Source organism: Ovis aries, chromosome 14 (genome assembly GCF_016772045.2).
Source record: "Ovis aries strain OAR_USU_Benz2616 breed Rambouillet chromosome 14, ARS-UI_Ramb_v3.0, whole genome shotgun sequence".
Lineage (NCBI taxonomy): Eukaryota > Metazoa > Chordata > Mammalia > Artiodactyla > Bovidae > Ovis > Ovis aries.
Window position 1 is genome coordinate 16,482,756 of NC_056067.1, and position 24,456 is coordinate 16,507,211.

The window sequence follows — 24,456 nt, forward strand, 5'->3', positions numbered from 1 at the left end:
TAATAAGAATCCTTCATAAGCTCTGAAGGGCTGCACACATGCCATCCATCGTTATTAACAATCAACTTAAGGTCATGAACTTAGTCGCTTGGGAAGGAAGCATGGGGGGCAGACGTTGCTCTGGGGGACCTCCAGTCTGGCTGCATCCTTTTTCCTCTTCTCTGCTGGTCTGAGAAGTCAGCCGGTACCGGGAGTGTCAATAGGAAACAGACAAGCTCCTCCTCTTAAAGGAAGTCCCAGTTCTTGGTTTTCCTCTACCTAGTAGATGCTGCCTCTTCCAGAGGGGCTCAACCCCCACCCCATAGCCTCAGCCTCATCATGAGAAAAACTTGAGGCAAATCCCAGCTGATGGACGTTGTATAATAAATATGGCCAGTTCTCAGAACTCTCAAGTTAATTGAAAGCAAGGGAAGTCTTGAGAAACTATCATAGCCAAGAGGAACCTAAGGAAACGCGGCAGGTAAATCCTGGATGGGATCCTGGAATGAAAAAGGACGTTAGGGAAAACTAATGTGAATCTGAGGGAAGTGTAGGCTTTAGTTAATGATGCGTTGGCCTGTTAGTTGTAACAAATGCGTGAAACATACTAGGTAGATGTTAACAATAATAGGAGCAATTGCTTGTGGGAGTGTACGGACTAAATATTTGTGTCCTCCCCAGATGGGATGATATTAGAAGGTGGAGCCTTTGTGGGGATTAGGTCATGGGGGTGGAGCCCTCCTGAAGAGGATTAGTGCCTCATAAGAAGACACAGCTTGTTTATGGTCTCTGCTCTCCTCCAGGGGAGGCTACAGAAGACAGCTGTCTGCGACCTGGAAGAGGGCCCTCATCAAGACACTGGGTCTGCCAGTACCTTGATCTCAAACTCTTCAGCCTCTAGAACTGTAAGATACAAATGTTTATTGATTAAGCCATTGGTCTATGGTATTTTTGTTATACCATCCCAAACTAAGACAGTGGCAATATATAGGAACTATCTGGATTATCATTGCAGACTTTCTGAATATCTAAATCCATTTTTGAACCATTTATTTAAGAAAAAATGCTGGTTTTTAAAAGAATAAAATTGTCTCCAGAATGGTAATTAGCTCAGGGAGTGTGGGTGTTAAGAGATTTTTATTTTCTTCCTTATTCTTTTGGGTATTTTTCTTTCTTTCTTTTTTTTTTTTTTTTTGGTATTTGTTATACTAGATCCTTAAAATTTGAAGAAAGAAAGGGAGGGAAGGAGAAAGAGAGCAAGGGAAGCAGACAGGGAGAGAAAGAGAGGAGGGGGAAGGAGGAAAGAAAGGGAAGGAGGGGGCGGATGGAGGAAGACAGGGAGGAAGGAAATCCAGAGTAAATGCAGTGGCAAGCACCAGCCAGCTCCGCCACCAGCTGTCTCAGGTGAGAGGCAGGGAGGCCTGGGTCCCTTCCTGCCAGATGAGTCCTCAGAGCTTCAGAGGTGCCTCAGCTGTCCTGATCCTGGGCTCTCACCCCAGGGCAGGTGTGCTCAGGGGCCTCATGAAGCCTTAACTCAGCATATCCATCCTAACTACAGCAGCATCCTGGGCGTTCTCCTTTACCTTGCCTGGGAAAACTGCACCCCCGATGCCCAGAGGGCTGGGGGTCCAGCCAGTGCAGGTAGATGACTCAGAAGTGCTGAGAGGACCATCCATCACTCTGGCCCCGGGGCTTTTCAAGTTTTTCTAAATCCCTCTCCCAGCCAGTGACTCACCCTCAACCCCCACCTACTAGACAGGCAGCTCAGAGCTGCATCACTGACTGTGAGCAGGCAGGGGGCATCTGGCCTCTGAGGTCCAGACAAGCCAGCTCACACCCACACTGTGCTCTGGGGAGTCCAGTGTTCTCGAGTTTAGGGCAGATTCCCAGAGGCCTCACTTTCTTGTGGTTGGTTTTGGCCTTGGCTATCCCTTCTGTCTGCTGTCTCTGTTCTGCACTTTGGGGACCTCAGAGAAGCCCTTGGTCAGTTTCTGTGCAAAAAGATAAAAGGACAGTCTCACCCAGGGCTCAGGAATGAGAGTTGTCTGAGGCTTCAAGAGAAAGGGTCACACACGGGCCACAGAGCAAGCCCTTCAAGTGACCAAGGGCCTTCCTGGCCCTCTCCCCGCTCCTCCCCTTCGCCTCCTCCAGGCCTGTCCTCTTCATGCTCTGATGTCTTGCCCTCACTCTGCTGGGCTGGGGCTCTTCTGCACCCCAGTTCTCCTATTACCGTCCCATCCTCTCAAAATACACTGCAGACAGCCTGGCCGCTGCTGGGCGCACACCGTGCGCCCCTTACAGGGACTGCCCTCCATACTGCTTTGAGGAACAGCACTGCGCTTGCAGCGGCTGGCGTGGTCTGCCCTGCTCGCCTCACGCCAGGCAGGCCCAGCTCTGCCCGTGGCCGCCCCGTCCCTCTTCCACGGCGCCTCCTGCCGCAGGGTGTTTCTCTAAGCTGCAACCATCTTCAGTTCTCCACTTCCCGGTGAATCCTCTCACCCTTCGCGTTGCTGCTTCCGTGTGGTATCCTCAGAAACCGTGCATCGTCCACCCTCTGGGCACATTTGTACTTCTCACTTCCGTATGTGCTTTTCTCTTTGTTTCTTGCCTCCACCAGACCGGAAGCTTCAGGAAGGAAGGGGCTGATTGCAGTTCTACTTTGTTTTATCCCCAGTGCAGAGGCCTAAGTCTGTGGCTGCTGGGAACACTGATTGCTTTCTCGGTGTTTGGTGCGTAAATGGCTCTCACGTCAACTAGGATTGGGTTTAGCAGTGAGTGACGGAAAACCCAGAATAATAGTGACTTAAACACTCATTCTTGTCTCATGTGATCAAGGCTGCTGGTAAGGAGTCCCATTGCTTACACCAGGATTGTGGGATGGTGACCCCATGATGATCAGGAACCCAGGCACCTTCTACCTTGACCTCAGTGCCATGGTCCCTGACGGCCACTCTGGCTATCACAGCCAAATTCTAGCCAGCAAGGAGGAGGGAATGCACATCATGCTCTCTTGTCAGGCTTCTCAGAAGTTTCATACACCACTTCCACTTACCTTCCTTCTCATCACCACACATGCCAGGGAAATGTAATCTATGCCAGGCGGCTGTGTTCTCAGCTAAAAGAGGGGTTCTGTTTCCAACAAGGGAGAATAACTAGCAGACTCTGCCATAGCCCTCAGTGAGTGCTTATTGAATGGAGGAAACATTTGATACAGCAGTCCTCTAAGGTAGGTATTTTATTCCCATTTTATAGATGAGTGCACTGAAGCTCAGAGAGGTGAGGGCAACCTTCTAAAGATAGTAAGTGGGTGGCCCTGGTGTCCTGGGACATTGGTCCCAGGTTCAGATTACCTGCTGCCTTCCTGTGGCACCCTGGACGTTGTCTTACTCACTCTAGGTCTATTTTCCCATTTATACATTGAGCCCGTGGGTCTCTGGGCTTCCGTGTTACCACAACAAATCTGAGGTCTCATACACGGGAAGAGCCAGAACCTTGCAGTCCACAGCATGGGGCTCCATCCATGGGCTGGCAGAAGTCTACGACTAGCTCCGTGAGAGCCTGGCCTCCATTCCTCCCACTGAGGGCTCTGACCACCCAAGGAGGACCTGCTCCTGACCTCAGCCCCCCGACCAGGATCCTAATGCCCCCATGAGCCTTCATCATCCTATCAATGTTTGTTTCCTACAGTCAACTAGGATTCCTACAGTCAAACTCCCCACCAAAGCAGGGCTCCAGACGCTGGATTTGGAGGGCCCATTTCTGCCCCTTGCCTAGAGGCTGCCCATGAGTCAGTGGCTGCTGGGAACACTGACTGGTTTCTCGGTGTTTGGTCGCAACAAGCTTTCTTCCCACCCGGGCCTGCCTGCTCTCCCACAGCCTGCCTTTGACATGAGCTGCAGACTGGGGTAAAATACTTCCTTTCTCCACCACCCCAACATATCCACCAAAAAATGCTTTTGCATAATCCATGAGGTATTTAGCCTCCAGGTGCAAGCTTGTCTTGCTGACAGTCTCCCCAGAACGCCAGTGAGTTCATCCCCAAACAGTGCTTTCCCACCCCTGCTGCCGTGTATGTGGCATCGCCTCCCAAACACGTTTAAACCCCTCTGTTCAGTGAGGGCTCAATTCGTCTCTCATCATTTATCCACCCATCCACTCATGAACTATTTGTTGATTAACTACTATTAATACATACCACATTGGGCTAAATGTAGGGAGTTCAATGATGAAAAAATAAATCCTCATGGCCTAAAAGGAAAGATGGACATTATATGTAATAACCTCAATGAATGTTTGATTACAGCAGGAGCTGCACCCACTAAAGGAAGGAAACTCAGTTCTGTGCACTCATTTCTACCACAAAGAATTTTTTAAAATATTTATTTATTAATTTATTTTGGCTGTGTCAGGTCTTAGTTGGGCTTCCCTAGTAGCTCAGCTGGTAAAGAATCTGCTTGCAGTACGGGAGGTCCCAGTTCAATTCCTGGGCTATGAAGAACCCCTGGAGAAGGGATAGGCTACCCACTCCAGTATTCTTGGGTTTCCCTGGTGGTTCAGATGATAAAGGATCCACCTGCAAAGTGGAAGACCTAGGTTCAAAAGATCTCTTGGAGGAGGGTATGGCAACCCACTCCAGTACTCTTGCCTGGAGAATCCCCTGGACAGAGGAGCGTGGCGGGCTATGGGGTTGCAAGGAGGTGGGCATGGCTGAGCGACAGCATAGCACAGCAAGTCTTAGCTGTGGTACACGGGATCTTCCTTGTGGCAGGCGGGCTCCAGAGCACATGGGCTCTGTAGTTTGAGGCACATGGATTCTCATGCTGAGGCATGGGCTCAGAAGTTGTGGTACATGGACTTAGTTACCCTGCCACATGTGGGATCTTAGTTCCCCAACCAGAGATCGAACCCATGTCCCTTGCATTGCAAAGTGGATTCTTAAGGGCTGGACCACTAGGGAAGTCCCTCTGCCACAAAGATTTATTGAAGGCCTTCTACAGTCAGGCTTTGTTCCATGACAGTGTATCAGAAAATCCCAAACTAGATTGGGGTCCAATCTGAGTTATTCCTGAGGCTGAGTCAGAGCTAATTAGGAAAGTTAGGAGAGAGGCTGGGGTGGGTGAGTGTGTGTGGAGAGTACTTTAAACTGAGAATGTATAGGTCCTAGAACTTAGTTACTTCCCAGAGGAAGGCAGTGGAGCCCAAGGATGGAGAGTGGAATGGGATGGGGCGGGGTGCTTCTTCTGTGGACCACCTGCCGGTCCATCTTCCTGGTCAGATATAACCTCCCCAGCAAGTGCTCTTCTCTTTCACTATTGAGGCCCCAAAGATTCACCTGCATGGGCCTGTCCATGAGTGGGGAGGAGTTGCTGGAGGGCAGGCATTGGAAAATTCTGAAAGATATAGGAATACCAGACCACCTTACCTGCCTCCTGAGGAACCTGCATGCATTTCAAGAAGCAACAGTTAGAATCAGACATGGAACAACGGACTGGTTCAAAATTGGGAAAGAAGTACATCAAAGCCATATATTGTCACCCTGCTTATTTAACATATATGCAGAGCACATCATGCAAAATTCCAGGCTGGATGAAGCTCAAGCTGGTATCAAGACTGCTGGGAGAAATATCAATAACCTCAGATATGCAGATGACACCACTCTAATGGCAGAAAGTGAAGAGGAGCTAAAGATCCTCTTGTTGAAGGTAAGAGAGAAGAGTGAAAAGGCTGGCTTAAAGCTCAACATTCAAAAAGCTAATATAATGTCTTCTGGTCCCATCCCTTCATGGCAAAGAGATGGGGAAACAACAGAAACAGTGAGAGACTTTATTTTCTTGGACTCCAAAATCACCGCAGAGGGTGTCTGCAGCCGTGAAATGAAAAGGTGCTTGCTCCTTGGAAGAAAAGCTATGACAAAACTAGACAGGATGTTAAAAAGCAGAGGCATTACTTTGCCAACAAAGATCTGTCTAGTCAAAACTATGGTTTTTCCAGTAGTCATGCATGGATGTTAGAGCTGGACCATAAAGAAATCTGAGTACCAAGGAACTGATGCTTTCAAATTGTGGTGCTGGAGAAGACTGTTGAGAGTCCCTTGGATGGCAAGGAGATCAAACCAGTCAATCCTAAAGAAAATGAACCCTGAATATTCATTGGAAGGACTGATGCTGAAGCTAAAGCTCCAATATTTTGGCCACCTGATGTGAAGAACTGACTCATTGGAAAAGATCCCAATGCTGGGAAAGATTGAGGGCAGGAGGAGAAGGGGGTGATCGAGGATGAGATGGTTGGATGGCATCAATGACTCAATGGACATGAATTTGAGCAAACTCTAGGAGATTGTGAAGGACAGGGAGCCTGGTGCGATGGGGTCTCAAAGAGTTGGACATGACTGAGTGAACAGCAACAAAGGCATTGGAAAGCAGAGGAAGGGACTTTGGGTTTCTAGTCTGGCACAGAAGGAGCTTGGAAGTTGCCACTGTGTCCTAATAACAAGTTAAAAAACTAAACAAACTGAAAAATAGGCAGCTCTTCTGAAGACCATCAGAGAAGTGAGGTTGCAAAACTGGAGACTCAGATAGGTGGGATACAGAGAATTACAACTTATTAGAGCAGAAATGTCTGCAAGAACCAGTGTAAGGAAACCTGAACGGTAATTAGTGAATTGTTGGAGGCTCAATATGAACAACTCTGAGGGTTAAAAACTCCAGGGGGACCCGATCATGGGAGTTCTACCATGCTTTTGTGAATTTTATCTCCAGGAGCTCTATCAGGGTCTCACAGTGAATATTGGAGATAAAAAATCCCCTGTGCTTCTGGCAGGGGGAAAGGAAAAGACATCATTTTGAAATATACCACAGCTCTCTGTTCTCAACAGGCAAGGAGACTATTTGCCAGGCCCTAAATTTGGGGTTTTATCAGAGCCTAATCAACCTAATCAATCTATCCAGGAGATGATGGAGGACAGAGGAGCCTGGTATGCTACAGTCCATGGTGTTGCAAAGAGTTGTACATGACTTAGCAACTGAACAACCACCACCAACCTGGGGGAACGGAAATACCCATCTCTGGTCCACTCTAGCCTTCCATACAGGGGAGAGGAAATACACAATTCCAGCCCCTTCCAGCCGTTGTGCCCCACCTAAGGCAGGGGGTGGGGGACAAATGAGAAGCACTGATAGTTCATAATTCAGGGCACAGGGTCACCAAAAGACCGAGATTTAATCACAGGACTACAGAATGCTTCCCCTCCTCCTCCATCTCACTACTACATTACTAAAGGCCTATTTACCACAGTTCCTTTTACCCAGTATATCATGTCTGCCTTTCAACAAAGGAAATACAAGACACATTAACAGGCAGGAACCACAGTTTGAAGATACTGACAAGCATCAGAACCAGAGTCAGATATGGCAAGAATGTTAGAATTACTAGAACAGGATTTTTTTTAAAAAAAAGAACTATGGTAAATATGGGAAAAGTAGACAACAGGCAAGAACAGGTGGATAAAGCAAGCAGAAACATGTAGTTTTTAAGAAAGAACCAAAGAGAAATGCTAGAAATTAAAAAAGTAACAGAAACGCTAAATGCCTTTGATGGGCTCATTAGCTAAGGAAAGAATCTCTGAGCTTGAAAGCAGGATAATGGAAACTTTCAAAATTAAAAAGCAAAGAGAAAAGACTTAAAAATAAAACCCCACAGAACAAAATATCCAAGAATTGTGGAACAACTTAAAAAGTGCAATGGAACTAGCAGGAAAAGAGAGAGAGACAGGAACAGAAGCAGCATATGAAACAATAATGACTGAGAATTTTCCAAAATTAGTGTTAGACAATAAAGCATGGATCTAAGAAGCTCACAGAACAGCAAGCACGATACATGCCAAAACAAAACAACACAAAAAACTACACCTAGGCTTTTCATATTTAATCTTCAGATAATCAAAGACAAACACAAAATCTTGAAAGACACCAGAGGAAAAAAAATTCCTACTTACAGCGGAGCAATGATAAGAATTACATCTGACTTCTCTCCATGCAATCTAAAAGAAAGTAGACTTAAATATTTAAAGTGTTGAGAGAGAAAAGACTCCAACCTAGAATTCTGTGTCCTGCAAAATTATTCTTCAAAAGTGAAAAAGAGATTAAGACTTTCTCAGATAAATAAAGATTGAGGAAACTAGTTATCATAGAACTGTCTTAAATATTAAAAGAAGTTTGTCATAAGAAGGAAAATGACATAGGTCACAAGTTCTGACTTACATAAATCAAGAGCATTAGAGAATGAGAAAGTGAAAGTGAAGTCGCTCCGTCGTGTCCAACTCTTTGCAATCCCATGGACTGCAGCCTACCAGGCTTCTCTGTCCATGGGATATTCCAGGCAAGAGGACTGGAGTGGGGTGCCATTTCCTTCTCTAGGGGATCTTCCTGACCCAGGGATCGAACCCAGGTCTCCTGCATTGCAGGCAGATGCTTTACCCTCTGAGCCAGAATGAGAAAGTGGATGTAAAAAACACTTACTATTTAATTGATCTAAGAGGCAACAACTTGCTCAAAATAATAACAACAATGCCTTTGAATATATATGTGTATATATATATATATCAGAGAAGGCAGTGGCACCCACTCCAGTGCTCTTGTCTGTGTATATATATATATATCTCGGAGAAGGCGATGGCCCCCACTCCAGTCCTCTTGTCTGGGAAATCCCATGGACAGAGGAGCCTGGTGGGCTGCAGTCCATGGGGTTGCTAAGAGTCGGGCATGACTGAGTGACTTCACTTTCACTTTTTTTCACTTTCATGCACTGGAGAAGGAAATGGCAACCCACTCCAGTATTCTTGCCTGGAGAATCCCAGGGACGGGGGAGCCTGGTGGGCTGCCGTCAATGGGGTCACACAGAGTTGGACACAACTGAAGCGACTTAGCAGCAGCACATATATATTTACACACACATATATATTTTTGACAGCACTGGGGCTTCTCTGGTGGCTCAGTGGTAAAGAATCTGCCTGCAATGCAGGAGACCCACTCCAGTGTTCTTGCCTAGAGAATCCCATGGACAGAGGAGCCTGGCGGGCTGCAGTCCATGGGGTCGCAAAGAGTTGGACATGACTGAGTGACTAAGCAGAAGCAGCAGGACAGCAATGATACAAGGGATGGGAGAGAGAAATTAAAAACATTACAGTGCCCTTGCACTACCTTAGGTGAGGTGGTGTAGTGTTGTGGACTTAGATTAATTGTATTAATTGTAAATATATATTGCAAGCCCTAGGCCAACCATTGCAAAAAGAAGTATAATTCATATGCTAAGGAGAAAAAATAGAACTATATAAAATGCTCAATTAAAACCACAAGAGGTAGAAAAAGTATAGAAGACAAAGATAGAAACAAAGAGCAAGGGCAACAGATAGAAGTCAGTAATAAATATGGTAGATATTAATCCAGTTATATCAGTAATCACTTTAAATATCAATGACTTAAATCAATTAAAAGAGATTATTAGAGTGAAGTAAAAAAACAAGACCCAATTATATGTTGTCTACAACAATCCCACATTAAATATAAAAATACATGTAAATTATAAGTAAGTGAATGGAGAAAGTTATACCCTTCTAAAAGACACTTACTTCTTGAAAGGAAAGTTATGACCAACCTAGACAGCATGTTAAAAAGCAGAGACGTTACTTTGCCAACAAACATCTGTTGGCAATAACATCCAAACAAGGCTATGGTTTTTCCAGTGGTCATGTATGGATGTGAGCGTTGCACTGTAAAGAAAGTTGAGTGCCAAAGAATTGATGCTTTTGAACTGTGGTGTTGGAGAAAACTCTTGAGAATCCCTTGGACTGCAAGGAGATCCAACCAGTGCATCCTAAAGGAAATCAGTCCTGGGTGTTCATTGGAAGGACTAATGTTGAAGCTGAAACTTCAATACTTTGGCCATCTGATGCAACGAGCTGACTCATTTGAAAAGACCCTGATGCTGGGAAAGATTGAGGGCAGGAGGAGAAGGGGACGACAGAGGATGAGATGGTTGGATGGCATCACCGACTCAATGGACATGAGTTTGGGTAGACTCCGGGAGGTGATGATGGACAAGGAGGCCTGGCGTGCTATAGTCCATGGGGTCACAAAGTACTGGCCATGACAGAGTGGAAAAAAACTGAGCTGAACAGTAATTAAAAGAAAGAGTAGCTAGATTAATTTTAGAAGGAGCACACTTCAGAGCAAAGAACATTATCATGGATGGAGAGGGGTATCACATAATGATAAACAGGTCAGTTCTCCAAGGAGACACAGCTATCTTCTGGTATATGAATCTAACAACAGATCATTGAAACATGTGAGGCAAAAACGGATAGAATTACAAGGAGCAAAGGATTATCCACTACTATAGTTGGAGACATTATCACTCCCTAAGAGAAATGTGCAGATTCAGCAGGAGGAAAATCAGTAAGGACATAGTTGAACTCAACAGCACCATCAGTCAACTGGATATAATTGACATCGATAGACTGATTCATCCAACAACAGCAGATTTTACATTCTTCTCAAGGTCACATGAAACCTTAATCAAGATAGTCCACATTCTGGGCCACAAAACACAACTTAACAAATTTAAAGGAGTATAAATCATGCAAAGTCTGTTCTCAGACCATAATAGAATTAAACTAGAAATTAATAACAGAAAGATAGTTGGAAAATCCCAAAGTATTTGGAGATTTAACAACACACTTCTAAATAGCACATGGGTCGAAAAGGAAATCTCAAGAGGAATTTTAAAACATTTTGGACTAAATGAAAATGAAACCACAATTTATCAAAATTTATGGCATGTAGCAAAGGTAGTATCTAGAGGAAAACTTATAGCATTGAATGTATGTTTTAGAAAAGAATAAAGATTTAAAATCAATAAGATAATCTTCTAACTCTTTGCAACCCTATGGACTGTAAGCCACCAGGCTCCTGTGTCCATGGGATTCTCCAAAGGCAAGAATACTGAAGTGGGTTGCCATGCCCTCCTCCAGGGGATCTTCCCAACCCAGGGGTCAAACCTGCATCTCTTATGTCTCCTGTCTTGGCAGCAAGTTCTTTATAATTAGTGCTCCCTGGGAAGTCCCACAAGTCATTATACACTTGTCCAAACCCATGGAATGTCCAACAGCAAGAGTGAACTATGAACTTTGGGTGATAATTTAGGGTCACTGATTGTAATAAATGTACCTCTGTGGTGGGGGCATATGTAGGTGTGTAGGGAAAGGGAATATATGGGAAATCTCTGTGCTTCCTGCTCAATTTTGCCTTGAACATAAGCTGCTCTAAGAAATGAAGTTTATTCATTGATAGAAGAAGGAGGAGGGGTCAGGGAGAGCAAAAAGGTGCAGGAGGAGGGAACAGGCAGTGCTGTCCCATCTCAGGGCACTAGCAGCAGCGACCCCAACTCCCTGGACTATGGGGGCCACCTCATTCATCCAGCCAATGCTGAATGAGACTGAAGTGCCAGTGCCGGGACAGATCAGCATGGATCAGCTCCAGTGCGCTGTAGCGGCTCTCAGTCCTGGCTGTACACTCTAGTCGCCTGAAGAGCTTTGAAGCTGCCCATGCCCAGGCCACACTCCTGAACAACTGGATCAGAATCTCTGGGGGTGGGATCTGAGCATCAGTATTTAAAGTTCCTCAGGTATAATTGGGCTTCTCTGGTGGCTCAGATGGTAAAGCGTCTGCCTGCAATGCAGGAGACCCGGGTTCAATCCCTGGGTTGGGAAGATCCCCTGGAGAAGGCAATGGCAACCCACTCCAGGACTCTTGCCTGGAAAACTCCATGGACGGAGGAGCCTGGTGGGCTAAGTCCATGGGGTCGCAAAGAGTTGGACACGACTGAGCGACTTCACTTTCACTTTTGGGTGTAATGACACAAATGAACATATTTACAGAACAGAGACAGGAAACAGGCTTCGAAAACAAACACGGTGACCAAAGGGGAAACATGGGGGCGGTGGGGATAATTTAGGAGTTAGGCTTACATATACACGCTACTATATATAAAATGGGGCTTCCCAGGTGGCTGAGTGGTAAAGGATCCACCTGCCAGTGCGAGGGATGCAGGAGACTCGGGTTTGACCCCTGGGTCAGGACCTCTCCATTATTCTTGCCAGGAGAATCCCGTGGACAGAAGAGCCTGGTGGGCTACAGCACACGGGGCTGCAAAGAGTCAGACATGATTGCACGACTGAGCACGCACTCGTGAGTATATAAACTGGATAATCAACAAGGACCTACTGTATAGCCCAGGAGCCTCTACTCAATACTCTGTAATAATCTATATAGGAAAAGAATCTCAAAAAGGACATGTGTATATATATGACTGAATCATTTTGCTCTACGCTTGAAACTAACACAACGCTGTAAGTCAACTCTATTCCAATATAAAGTAAAAACTAAATTAAAAGTAGATAAAAAGAAAAGTAATAGGGACCCGGCAGGAGACTGGTTTCCAAATTTGAGGAAGGGAAGTCAGGAACAGAGTTTCGTGATGTGCAGGGAATGAAGTGGACCACCAGCCTTCCCCAGGGGCAGGAGGGCAGGGCCCAGTAGCAGAGGGAACCAGAGCGCATAGTGGGAAAGTCACCTGGAAGCCAGCGGGGCCTGGTGGCTGCAGATTTTATCTGGCTGACAGCTCTTCCCAGAGCCTTGTCCTCACCTACAGGGCGTGCTGCTTTCTCCAAAGGAGGCACCTGGCCACCACAATAGCCAAGCTGGGGTGCAGAGGGCTAGGACTCAGCTGAGGCTCAGGGGTGGGTTGAAGTGAGGAAAGGCTGTGCAGAAGAGAGAGAGAGAGGGAGCATGGCCTTTGGGGGTCAGACAGACCTGAATTGAATTCCCATTGTGTCTTCCTGGGAGAAACACTTAACCCCCTGAGTCAGGTGAAACAGGAATGCATAAGTGGTCATCACTTTGCTGATCGTCAGACACACGAGAGGCACCTGAGATGTGAGGCGCTGTTATTTGGTCCCAGGAGAGGGCCTGAGGGTGCTGGCATTGCCCTGAAAGCCAGCAGCACTTCCAAGATCCCCGGCTGGAGAGACACCAGGGCTCCAGGCCGCAGCACTGGGTGGGAGGGTGACTTTTGGTTGAGGGCGGAGTGGGAGTTACCTAGAAGGGCGATAGGTCCATTAAAGGAGAGGTGACAAGGATGGATGAAAGGTCAAGGGGAGAGAGGAGCCTTGGGCTCTAAACTGTTCAGAACCTCAGAGCAGCTCAGGGCTCTGGGAAATCAGTCCTAGCAGCGAGGCTTGGCTAGGAGTCCAGAGCAGAACTCCAGCTCAGGGCCCGCCATGCTGAAGACAGACCCAGCCCCGGGAGGGTAGCCCCCGGCTCCTGGCTCTGGACTAAGCTCCCCTCAGTCTTAGGCAGGGAAACACTCAGGTGACCTCTGCTGCCAGGCTTCACCCAGTTTCAGGGATGCTGTTAGCTGGCCTGACTCCCACCAGCTTGGAGCCCTGACTCCCTGCTCCAGGGCAGCCTGGCTAGATGCAGGTCTGCTGGGATCCCTAGGGACTCCAGGGAAGGCCGCCGTGTCTGGCATCCAGGCTGGTGACTTGCAGGGGCAACCAGGTGGCTGGAAAGAGCGTGTTGGGTTTTGTTTTGTTTTGGGATCACGTGTGGGAAGACAGGAAACGGCAGCCTTTGTTGGGGAGGCGAACTCTCCCTGGGCGGCGGCTGTCTGAGCTCTGGGAGCCTCTGGGGCGCTGTCTGCAGCCCTGCCCAGCAGGCCTGGGGGAGGGGCCCCCTCTGATGCCACGGCCGCTGCATGTGGCTCTATTGTCCCGGAGTCTCAGAGCAGCAGGGTTGGAGGGGATATCTGAGATCAGGGGGGCCAACAATTCCCTCTACCCTTGGAAAACCTGAGGCCCCACCACGCTGTCCTCTGAGGGCAAAGCAGCAGGAGGATTTCTGTACACATGTAGCCTGGGGTCTGCTCTCCATTGCTGTCAACACTGGAGGATGTCTAAGCACCCCCAGAATGCAGAGGTCAGGTCTGTGACTCACCTGAAGCCCAGGGGAGGAAATGAATGGCTGTCTGATTTCCAGGCAGAGCTCCTCAGAGAGGCTTTGTGGATGAATAGGGGGCTCTTTGGCAGGACTGCGCTAGATGGCCAAGGAGGGGAGGAGCTGGGTTGTGGGCTTTGAAGGAGGAAGAGGGAGGGGCCCTGGAACGGGAAGCTGGACTTCTGGAGGATGGAGTATTCCCCTCCATCCCAGAGAACTGGCTCCAGGAAGCTGCTGGTCGGGGCCAGACTGTTTTTGGCATGCAGACCTGGGTCTATAGATGTGGGTCTGTCTTTGAATGGCTCTCATCTTCCTAAACCAGGGCCCCCAACAAGGAACACCCCAGCTGGGTAGTGGGACCTTGTCCCCGTGGATCCAGATGGCAACATTCTGCAGTTTTTGCACAACCAGAGGCAGGGGAAGACACCTTGAACCATAGTAGATAATCTGGTCTTTGCAACCTTAGCAAATGGGGCCCCCAAAGGATTTAATTTTATTTAGAAAGACCAAGAGATGTCATCATGAAGTGCCAAGAAATACAGTATTCCTTTTACCCAGGGGGCCTCGGGGGATTTGCACCTGTCAGAGAGATTTTACCAGGTTCTTCACCAGGTCCAGGTCAGGGGGTTTCTTGGGGCAGCTCTTAGCTCACGCTTAGCTTAGGTTTCCTTCTGGGATCTCCCTCTTTGCCTGGCACCACCTTGCCCATCCCACCCCCTGCCTTCTCCGGGGGCCTTTTTCACACCCTTGGGTGGGCTCAGTCCTCACTCCACTGCCTCTAGGCAGGTGGTTCTCAGACCAAGGGGCACGGACGCTTCTGTCTCCCGTCGCCCACTCTTGCCCCATCCAGCCCATCTCCACTCGGCAGCAGATGAAGCCTGTTGGAACAGCTATTTGATTGGGTCACTCCCTGGCTTCAGTGTGCCCTCAGGCTCAGAGCCCAAGCCCACACACCCGGCCCCAGAACCCTGTGTTGTCTGCCCCACCCGCCTTCCTGGCCTCACTTTCTGACCCCGCACACCCTCGTTCTAGGAGCGCAGGGCTGCTCCCTGGAGCTCACGTGCACTTGACTCCTTTCTACCTCAGAGTGGTCCCTATGCTCTCTCTCTGCCTGGAGTGTTCCTTCCTGGAATCTGGCTGACTCCAGAGCATCCTGCAAGGCTTGCTTCTGGGATGTAGTGACTATTTTCCAAAGAAGGCTGCGTCTATATATCGTATACATACATTAATATTATATATATATATGTAATAGGCTTCCCTGATGGCTCAGCTGGTGAAGAATCTGCCTTCTATGCAGGAGACACAGGTTAAGCCTCTTGGTTGGGAAGATTTCCTGGAGGAGGAAAATGGCAACCCACTCCAGTATTCTTGCCTGAAAAGTCCCATGGACAGGGAGCCAGGCAGGCTCCTGTTCAAAGGGCCGCAAAGAGTCAGACTGAATAACTAGGCGTGAGCATGATATATGTATTATATATATCCATCCCTCAGGTTCTTACCAGATGCCACTGATGCTTCTTTTCCAAGGGGTCAGAGTCTCTGTCTCCATGCTTGGACCTGGCTCCATCTTTATAACTGCTTCAACCAGAAGAAGTTGGTTGAAGTTGGTTCTCTTCAATCAGAGAAGGCGATGGCACCCCACTCCAGCACTCTTGCCTGGAAAATCCCATGGACGGAGGAGCCTGGTGGGCCACAGTCCATGGGGTTGCTAAGAGTTGGACACGACCGAGCAACTTCACTTTCACTTTTCACTTTCATGCATTAGAGAAGGAAATGGCAACCCACTCCAGTGTTCTTGCCTGGAGAATCCCAGGGACGGGGGAGCCTGGTGGGCTGCTGTCTATGGGGTCGCACAGAGTCGGGCACGACTGAAGCGACTTAGCAGCAGCAGCAGCAGCAACCAGAAGAAAATGTCAAAGTGACACTATAGGATTCCTGGAGATCCTTTCAAAGCCATGCAGTTTCCTCCAGGCTCTTTCTCTCTCGGGCTGCTTGTTCTTAGAACTCAGGTGTCATGCTGTGAGGAAGCCCAGGCCTCAGAGAAAGACCACAGGAGTGTCCTAACCAACAAGCCAGGCTCACATAGGAGTGAGTGAGCTTTCAGGTAGTTCCAGCACCCAGGCTTCAAGTCCTCCAGCTGAGTCCCCAGGCATCAGAGATAGGCCACCCCCACTGGGTCCTTTCTTTCTATATTTCTGATCCAAAGAAACCATGAAAGATAGTGAACGGTCATTGCTGTTTAAGCCACTGCATCTGAGGGTAATTTGCTATGCAGCTACAGATGCATTGGCCGACTCCGTGGCCCCGCCCTCCCCGTCACGTGCACACAAGCAGTGCTGGCATGATGGCTATTTGCATGTTCTGTGAGCGATGCTTCATTTCCCACTGGGACGTAAGCTCCACGAGGCGGAACCCTGTCTGCTTTCTCTGTTTTGTCCCCGCAGTGGGCACAGTGCTTGGCTCTGTGTTCACAACATGAGGCTTGAACGAAGCTGGTGAGAGGCAGGGGCCTGCTCCAGCAACCTCAGGGCAGAATTCCGATGCTTCCAGGAGTCTCCTGGGCACCGGCAGGTGACAGTGAGTGAGGAGGTGCACCAGGATGGCTGGGGACCAGTGGGTGGCTGCAGACGGCAGGCCCTGATGGCCACTGGAGCTGATAGACTTCAGACTCTGGTGCACTTGGCAGCTCCCCCTCATGGCTGAGGATCCTTCGGTCTCTTCCCAGGGCATTGCACACAACTAGCTGATTCCTGCAGGGGCCTTGGTGCCCCCTCACCCTGGAGTGCTCTGTCCCTCTGCACACTCCCACAGTCCATAGCTGTTACAGCCTGGCCCATCCCACATGTGTCTCCTCCAGGAAGCCTCCCACCATGGGGTCCCTTATATTTTGGATCACCCTTGTCGCTTGTCACAGGATGGTTCATGCACCCAGTGGCCCCTGGTCAGCACTAGGGGGAGGCCGTGTAAAGTCCTCAGACCATTGTGGGCTACACAACAAGAAAATAGCCTCATCTCATGACAAGCAACAGCGGCATTGTAGGAGGCCTGGGAGTCACAGGCCTTTGCCTCCATCTGTCCTCAGGGGTTTTTGCCCCCTTTCTTACCTCCAAGGTCTTCCAAATGGCTGGATGCCTGCTTGACACCTTGTTTAGGACCAGGGAGAGCACGGTGACCCCTTCTCCTGCGTAGTACCCGTTTCCTTTCTTCTATTTTCCTAGCTTGATGAAGGCCACAGGAAAAAACAAACTGCGATTTACTTTTTGAGATTGTTGCAACAGCTTTTGTGTCCTTTGGACATTCGAGGAGGAGTCATGGTCCCCACCCCACCCTGCTGCCACCCACTGCCCATCGGGAAGTCAGCTAATCCTTCTATTCTGTTCTTTCAAGGCTGTGCTTATACAGACTTGACTGAATCACCAGCCTGGGAGAGAGGGAGGCAGAGTGTTCTGAGAACCCTGGGGGCTTTGTCCATGAATGAAAAAACACAGGAGGGTGTTTATTGGGGTGCTGTGTCAGGGACTGATCTGGGTAGATTAGCCAAAGCAGTGTAAAACTTAGCCCCTCTTAAATGGGGAGCCCAGCACCCTCTACCTAACTTTGGTTCCATAGGACCCTTTTGCTCTTCTCTCCACACATGGTGACACTTGCTTGGCTCATGAGTCGTTCTCTTCAGTTACTTGAGTTCTCCCATCTCCTGGGCCTGCATCGCTCTTGCACACAGACGTGCTGCTGAACTCACTCTGCCCAGAGGCCCCTGGGAGCCGGCTGGCAGTGGAGACTCAGGGCAGCACTGCCTATTTCCCCAGAGCATCTTCTTAGAAAGGGATGGCCCTGCCCTATCCGGGTAGCTTTCTGCAACCCCCCCCCCCCCGCCTCAGCTTCTAACACCTGTCTCTGGGTTGCTTCCTGGCGTTTCCACGGGCTTCCGGCAGTTGCAGCTCGCCTGAGCTTGCAGCGCAGCAGGAATAAGGGTGTGGCGGGGGGCACCAGAGGACCATGGCATCCCTGGCCTGTGTCCCTCTCCAGGGAACCTCAGAATGATGGCACAAAGGGACTTAGGCACAGAGCTGTCTTTCTCAGGAGACAGTCACAGCATCTGGTCATCCAGCGTCCCTCCTGCGGCCCCACTGGGAGGTGGCAGTGGTTGGCTGAGCTCAGGGGTGGAAACGGAAAGAACTAGGGGGGCACTGAGCCAGGACTGTGCATCCATAGGTTGGTCAGTCACCTATGATGCGGCAAAGAACTGCCCTGTCGGGGTGGTGTTAGCTAAACCGGTCAGATTTGTTCTAGATTAGAGAAAGCAGAAGGACTGAGCAGCTGGGAGCAAAAGGAGACCAGAGTTGCCCCCAGAGAGATCCCAGGGCTGAAGCTGCTGCTATGCACGTGACGCCTGGGCAGCTCTGGACCTGGAGTCCTAGTGGGTCACAACTGTGCTTCCCTCCATCGCTGCCTCTGCCCTGCCCCGTGGCTCCCACCTTGGCCACTGTCCGGCCAAATATACCTGTGTTCAGTGTTTGCCTGGAAGTTTTGTGCTTTTGCATTGAGAGCTGACTTTTGTATTTGAGATGAGATTTAGGTAGAGGTTTTATTTTTAAAAATTTATCATTGCTGCTGCGTGGGCTTTCTCTAGTTGCGGTGAGCAGGGGCTACTCTTTGTTGCTGTGTGAGAGCTTCTCATTGTGGTGGTTTCCCTTGTTGCAGAGCACAGGTTCTAGGCACACAGCTTCCGCAGTTGCAGCGTGTGGGCTCAGTAGTTATAGTCATGGGCTTAGCTGTTCTGAGACATGCTGGATCTTCCCAGACCAGGGCTGGAACCCACGTCTTTTAACCACTGGACCACCAGGGAAGCCCAGAGATTTTATTTTTTGGCTTATGGATTTTCTGTGTTGCATCATAAATTATCACAAATTGAGAGGCTAAAAGGCTTAAAACAAAACACATTTATTATCTCACAGTTTCTATGGGTCAGGAGTCTGAGCACAGCGTAGCTGGGTCATTGTAGGGGCTAATTGGGCTATGTTCTCATCTGGAGGCTTGATTGGAAAGAGTATGCTTCCAAGCTCATCCAAATTTTGGGGGGAATTCCTCTTGCTGGTGACTTTCAGCTCCTACAGGCCACCTAGTTCCTAGAAGTCTCTCTCCTGCAGTTCCTTGCTTTGCGGGCTTTCTAAACACAGCTGCCTACTCCAACAAGTCCTCAGGGAGAGTCTCTGGAGCAAGTGGCCAGCAAGACGGAGCCTCGTACAACGTGAGGAAGCCATGGCGCTTCCCATCCCATGGCAACGTGAGGCATCCCGTCACTTTGCCGTATTCCATTGGTTAGAAGCAAGTCACAGGTCCCACCTACCCTCAAGAGGATGGCTTTACACAAAGGTGTGAACACGACAAGGCAGGGGTCATGAGGGGCCACCTAAGAGTCCATCTGTCTCACTGTCATATCATTTAATGAAAAGATGACCCTTTCTTCATTGAATCCTTTTTGCACTTTTGTCAAAAATCAGTTGATCATATTTGTGTGAGTCTATTTCTGGACACTGTTCTATCCCATTGATCTACACGTCTGTCCTTTGGCCAGAAACATAATGTCCTGAGACGGTAGATTTCTACTAAATCCGGAAATCAGGTAGTGAGATTCTTCCAACTTTGTTGTTCTTTTCCAAGATTGTTTTTGGATATTCTAGGTTCTTTTGCTTTTCAACATGTTTTAAAATCAGTTGGCATGTTTTTACTAAAAAATCCTGCTGGAAGTTTGATTGGAGCTGCTCTGAAGTGATTTAAAGAAGTGATAAATCTATAAAAGTGATTTTAAAATGTGACAAGAGTTGAAAACCGATTTGTGTTCACATTGAAGAAACTCCAGATTTCTAGGTTTTCTTGAAAACAAAAACAGGAGGATGGGGCCACACCAGGCCTGCAACAACTGTCGCATGGCAGCGGTCGCCGCTGCTCTGTCCCATGCTCTGCTCCAGCAGTGTTGCTGCCCGCCTCGCCCCTTCGGCCCTGGGGTCTGTGGTTCCTGCGTTAGGCTCTGGCTTTGCGGAAAGATGCCCTCTTCGGTACCCTGCATCTGGTTAAAATCTTGCAGTCGTTCAGAACTCAGCTCTGAACTCAGTTCAGAACTAAACTCAGGGTTTCTGAGCGACTCTTCTGGAGCTGAACAGGGGGAGGACTCCAGGCTGGTGATCTGGGAGCTCCCTGTGCTTTCTCAGTCCTCTGTCTGGGGTGAGGGGCTTGTTGGTGTGATTCACGCGGTTCAGGGTCTCTCTCTCACAGAGCTCCCTGAGGGCAGGGACCACGTCTTCTGGTCACTGCTGTATCTTCAGTGCCCGCCATGGTGTCTGCACGGGGGAGATTTCAGTGAACGTCCAGTTCAAGGACAGAGGAGCCCTTCTCCTGGGCTGTAGCCAATGAAACATTAAGCTGCGCCTCATGTCCCTGCTTCCTCTGCACCCCCACCCTCTTGGTCTCACTTGATGACATTGTGCCTGTGAAAATGGCCCACCAGGATCCTCATGTCTCCGGCCTGCAAACTGTTAACTTCTAACAAGACAAACTGCACTCCCAGCCTGCGGCCTCCTGGCCTGACCGAAAGGTTTTAGCTGCTTTTCCTTCCTTTCCTGTTTTAATTAATTTTTAAATTAAGGCAATATTTATGTACATTAAAATGTAAAAATATAATTGTTTAGTCAGTGTTTTGACAGTAGTTTTGACCCATATACCCAGCACTCAAAACAAGATATAAAACAGTTCCAGGGGACTTCCCTGGTGGTCCAGTGGCTTAGACTCTGAGCTCCCAATACAGGAAGCTCAGGTTCCATCCCTGGCCAGATCTGCACGCCACAACTCAGATCTGGTGCAGCCAAATAAATATTAATATTAAAAAATAAAAGAGTTCCATTGCCCCAGAAAGTTCCCTCAGAGCTTCCTTTCACCGCTACTTTCTGATTGCTATTCCCGTAGTTTCGCCTGTTCTAGAACTTTCTATATGTAATTAATGCAGCATGTACGCTTCATCTGGCTTTTCTCCCTCAGTGTAACGACTGTGGGATTCATACATCCTGTTGCATCACCTGTACAGCCAGAATGGTATTGTCTAAGTATCTGCTGAGTAATATTCCATCGTCTGGATGTTCCACAATTGGTTTGTCATGTCACCTCCTGGACGCTTGAACTGCTTCCTGTTTGGGTGATTAGGAATAAAGCTGCTATAGATGTTCTTGTACAAGTCTTTTTCTGGACATATGGGTTCATTCTCTTCAGTAAATACCTAGGAGTGGAATATGCTGGGCCATAGGGTAGATATTCATCTAACTTTTAACAAACATCTGCTTGCTTTCTAAGGAAGTCTCAGTTTATTCTTCCTGCTCTTGGCCTCCTGTTCTCTGGATGAGAAAAACAGATTCCAAGAATCAGCAAAAATCAGAGCTGGACGAGTTTTCAGAGGTCAGCCCCCCACCCCTCACCCTGAAGTGGGGGAGGGGTGGAGTCTGTCCAAGGAAGCCTGGTGAGACCTGGAAGAGCCAGAACTGGACTGGTGCTTGCATGCTAAGTCGCTTCAGTCGTGTCCAACTCTGTGAAGCTATGTGTGAAGCTCTGTGTAGCCCTCCAGGCTCCTCTGTCCATGGGATTCTCCAGGCAAGAATACTAGCGTGGGTTGCCATGCCCTCCTCCAGAGGATCTTCTGGACCCAGGGGTTGAACCCAGGTCTCCTTAATCTCCTCATTGGCATGTGGGTTCTATGCCACTAGCGCCACCTGGGACTGGTGGCTCCTGAAAAATTTGCTCCTATTTTCAGCCAGGTTGAGCGCATCTGTTCTTGGAACCAGGTTTCTTGAGAGAAATATATGAAGAGAATTGCAAGCTCAAGCCCCGGCCTACTACTCACGTAACACTCACCCCGAAGGAGTAATGGGAGATGCCAGCCAGGTAAGCGACCCACGCCACAGCGCCAGTAGGACAGACGCCACACTGCCTTGTGCACAGGTGTCTGCTCCCTGCAGCGCATGTAGGACCTGCTGAACACACAGGACTAGCTGATGTGCTGAGGGACAGGGGCCTTGCTGGGGGACTTCCTGGAAGAGTGGGCATGGAGCTGATGCCTGGAGAACTACCCCTCCCAAAATCTTGCAGCAATCTTACTTCCATGGGTCTGTCTCAAAGGCCAGTCCAGTAGCAGGGTGCGGGCTCACTTGTTTTACATCTGGGGATATTGATACTCCAAGAGGGAAAGGGACAAGCCCGAGGGAGTTCACAGAAGAGCTGGAACCAGAATTGGTGGTGGTGGTGGGGGGCGTTCCTTGACCTGAGAGGAGATGGGCTTGAGGGTGGCAGGGGACTTCCGCCTTCACAGTCACCCAGAGAGCAGCCTGCATGGACCTGGAAGTGTGAATTTCCGCTCTGGACAGCTGGTTGCAATTATCAAGGGTAAGATAACAGGCAGGCGAGGGGCGCCCTGCCTTTAGAGAAGGGTGAGGGAAGGCAGGGTGCTGAAAAAAATGCCCTGGAATGCAAGCCAGCTGGACTGCTCTTCCTTGAATGTCCCAGCTTTCTAAAAAATGAAACTTTGCTACCTTTCTCTGGCCCACACCAATTGGGCATGTGATTCTGAAGACCTCATACAATTGTTAAAAACAAGAAAAAAGTGCTCTTTTTCTTGGGAAGCAACGGACAAGGGTTTTTCTGTAGATTCACTTGCCAGAGGGGACTCCTGGTTACTCCTGGGCACAGCTGGCTGGAAAAGTCCCAGAGTTCATGGGGCCCCAACCAGCTCCAGGGCACGAGAGTGCACAGGAATCCTGGAAGCCGCCTTTCTGCTCTTTCTCTCACCTTCTTCTTAAGGGTCCTGGTCCATCCTGTACAGAAGGAAGAGGGTGATGCCTTCTTAAAGCCCATTGGAAGTCAAGGTCGTGGTTACCTTGGTGAGGTGGGGAGGGCACTGGGGGCTCCTGGAAGCTCACGTGTTCTGTTTTCTGTCTGGATGCTGGTGGTATGGTATGATGGGTTTGGAAACACTCAGAGAACTGCCTGTTTATGACTTGTGTGCTTATCTATATGTCAACCACACTTCAAACAGTTAAAAAAAGAAAAAAGAAAAAAAAAACAAGGCCTGAGTTAAATCAATAAATGTTAGCTTCATTTAAAAGAAATAATAAAGTTTCAACATGAAAAAAGATCAGATTTCAAATATTTTATTAACAAAAGCTTATCCGAAATCACTTGGTTTGCAAATTTTGCAATGAAACTGCTTTATGAATTAGAGTGATCTCTTTCTTGAGCATTTTCTCTCATGAATTATACTGAATTTAGCAAAATATGCTGCTTGGCACATAATAAAAACCCAATAACTTAATAAACAAATGAATTTGGCTAAAACAAAGAAGTTTAAAAAAAAGGACACAGGAATTAAGTCTGTTTGAGTAATATGAGGCAGACAACAGGCATTACCTTGTGAAATGGAGATGACCAAAGCTGAGGCACGCAGGAGTTAGGGAGGTTATACACTGCTGTGATTAGGAACGAATCTTCGCTCCTAGAAAAGCCAACTTGCCCTTTTCCCAGAGAGGAGCCAAAGCGCCTTTCCTATACCAGGGAAGGCCTTGCAACTCTGTGGTCACAGGTGACTGGACAGAACACACCTTGATCCCAGCTCTTCAGGGAAGCGACAAATGGAGGGCCCGAGGTGTTGCTGCCCAGCCGTCTTGGGGGAAGATCTAAGTGTGACCATCTGGTGAAAGGCCACCACATCCTGCTAACAGGTGGGGCTCCCAGGGTGTCTCCTGGGAGCCCAGCGGGGATTCCTTGGGTGGAGCCCATCCCGTCACCTCCTCTACCCACCGCAGGAACAGAGCTGGGTTAGCCAGAAACTTAGGCCAACTTTCTGTTCCAAGAGCCAGGAAGGGCTGGAGCAAGGGCTGTCTACAAGGTGCAGGAACAGGCTTGGGAAAGTTTTTTCTAAAGAGAGGACCATGTACCCCAGCTGGCCCCCAATTCAGAGAAAGAAGAAGGCAGAACACATCCCTTAGGATGAACCCAGCCCTCTTCCCTGACGTCTCCAGCCTCCCCTATGGCCTTCCTCTCCAGCTGCTGATCCTCTGCCCTGAGTGCTCTCCATCCACAGGCCCACCCCCTCCACCAGGCTGACCCCCATCCACCACACTCACACCTGTCTCTGGTCTCCTCCTATCATTGCCCCTCCCAGCAGAAAAGTACTCAGAAGGGACTAGAGACTGACATCAGTGAGTGGATGTATGGACACCTCACTGTGGCTTCTGGAGTCATTCACTGGACAGTTACTCAGGGTTCAAGTCTTGGCCCTTTAGGTCTCGTCTCAGAACAGCCCTGCCTCCGTTTTCACATCTGTAGGATAGGGGAATCATTCTTGCCTGCCCCACTGGGCAGCTGTAGAGACCCACCCAAGCAGGAAGATGGTGAA

General features: G+C 48.8%; 1 long non-coding RNA gene across 3 annotated transcripts; it reads left to right on the forward strand.

The window, feature by feature from the left end:
- Positions 1-770: 770 nt before the first annotated feature.
- Positions 771-23,148, forward strand: LOC132657736 (uncharacterized). Of its 3 annotated transcripts, XR_009596286.1 has the most exons (5): positions 771-884; positions 12,134-12,221; positions 21,366-21,467; positions 21,820-21,950; positions 22,863-23,148. It is a non-coding gene; the product is annotated as an uncharacterized LOC132657736 (long non-coding RNA). The 3 variants fall into 3 exon arrangements; XR_009596287.1 differs by lacking the exon at positions 12,134-12,221; XR_009596288.1 differs by lacking the exon at positions 12,134-12,221 and having other exon boundaries at positions 21,366-21,950.
- Positions 23,149-24,456: the final 1,308 nt, after the last annotated feature.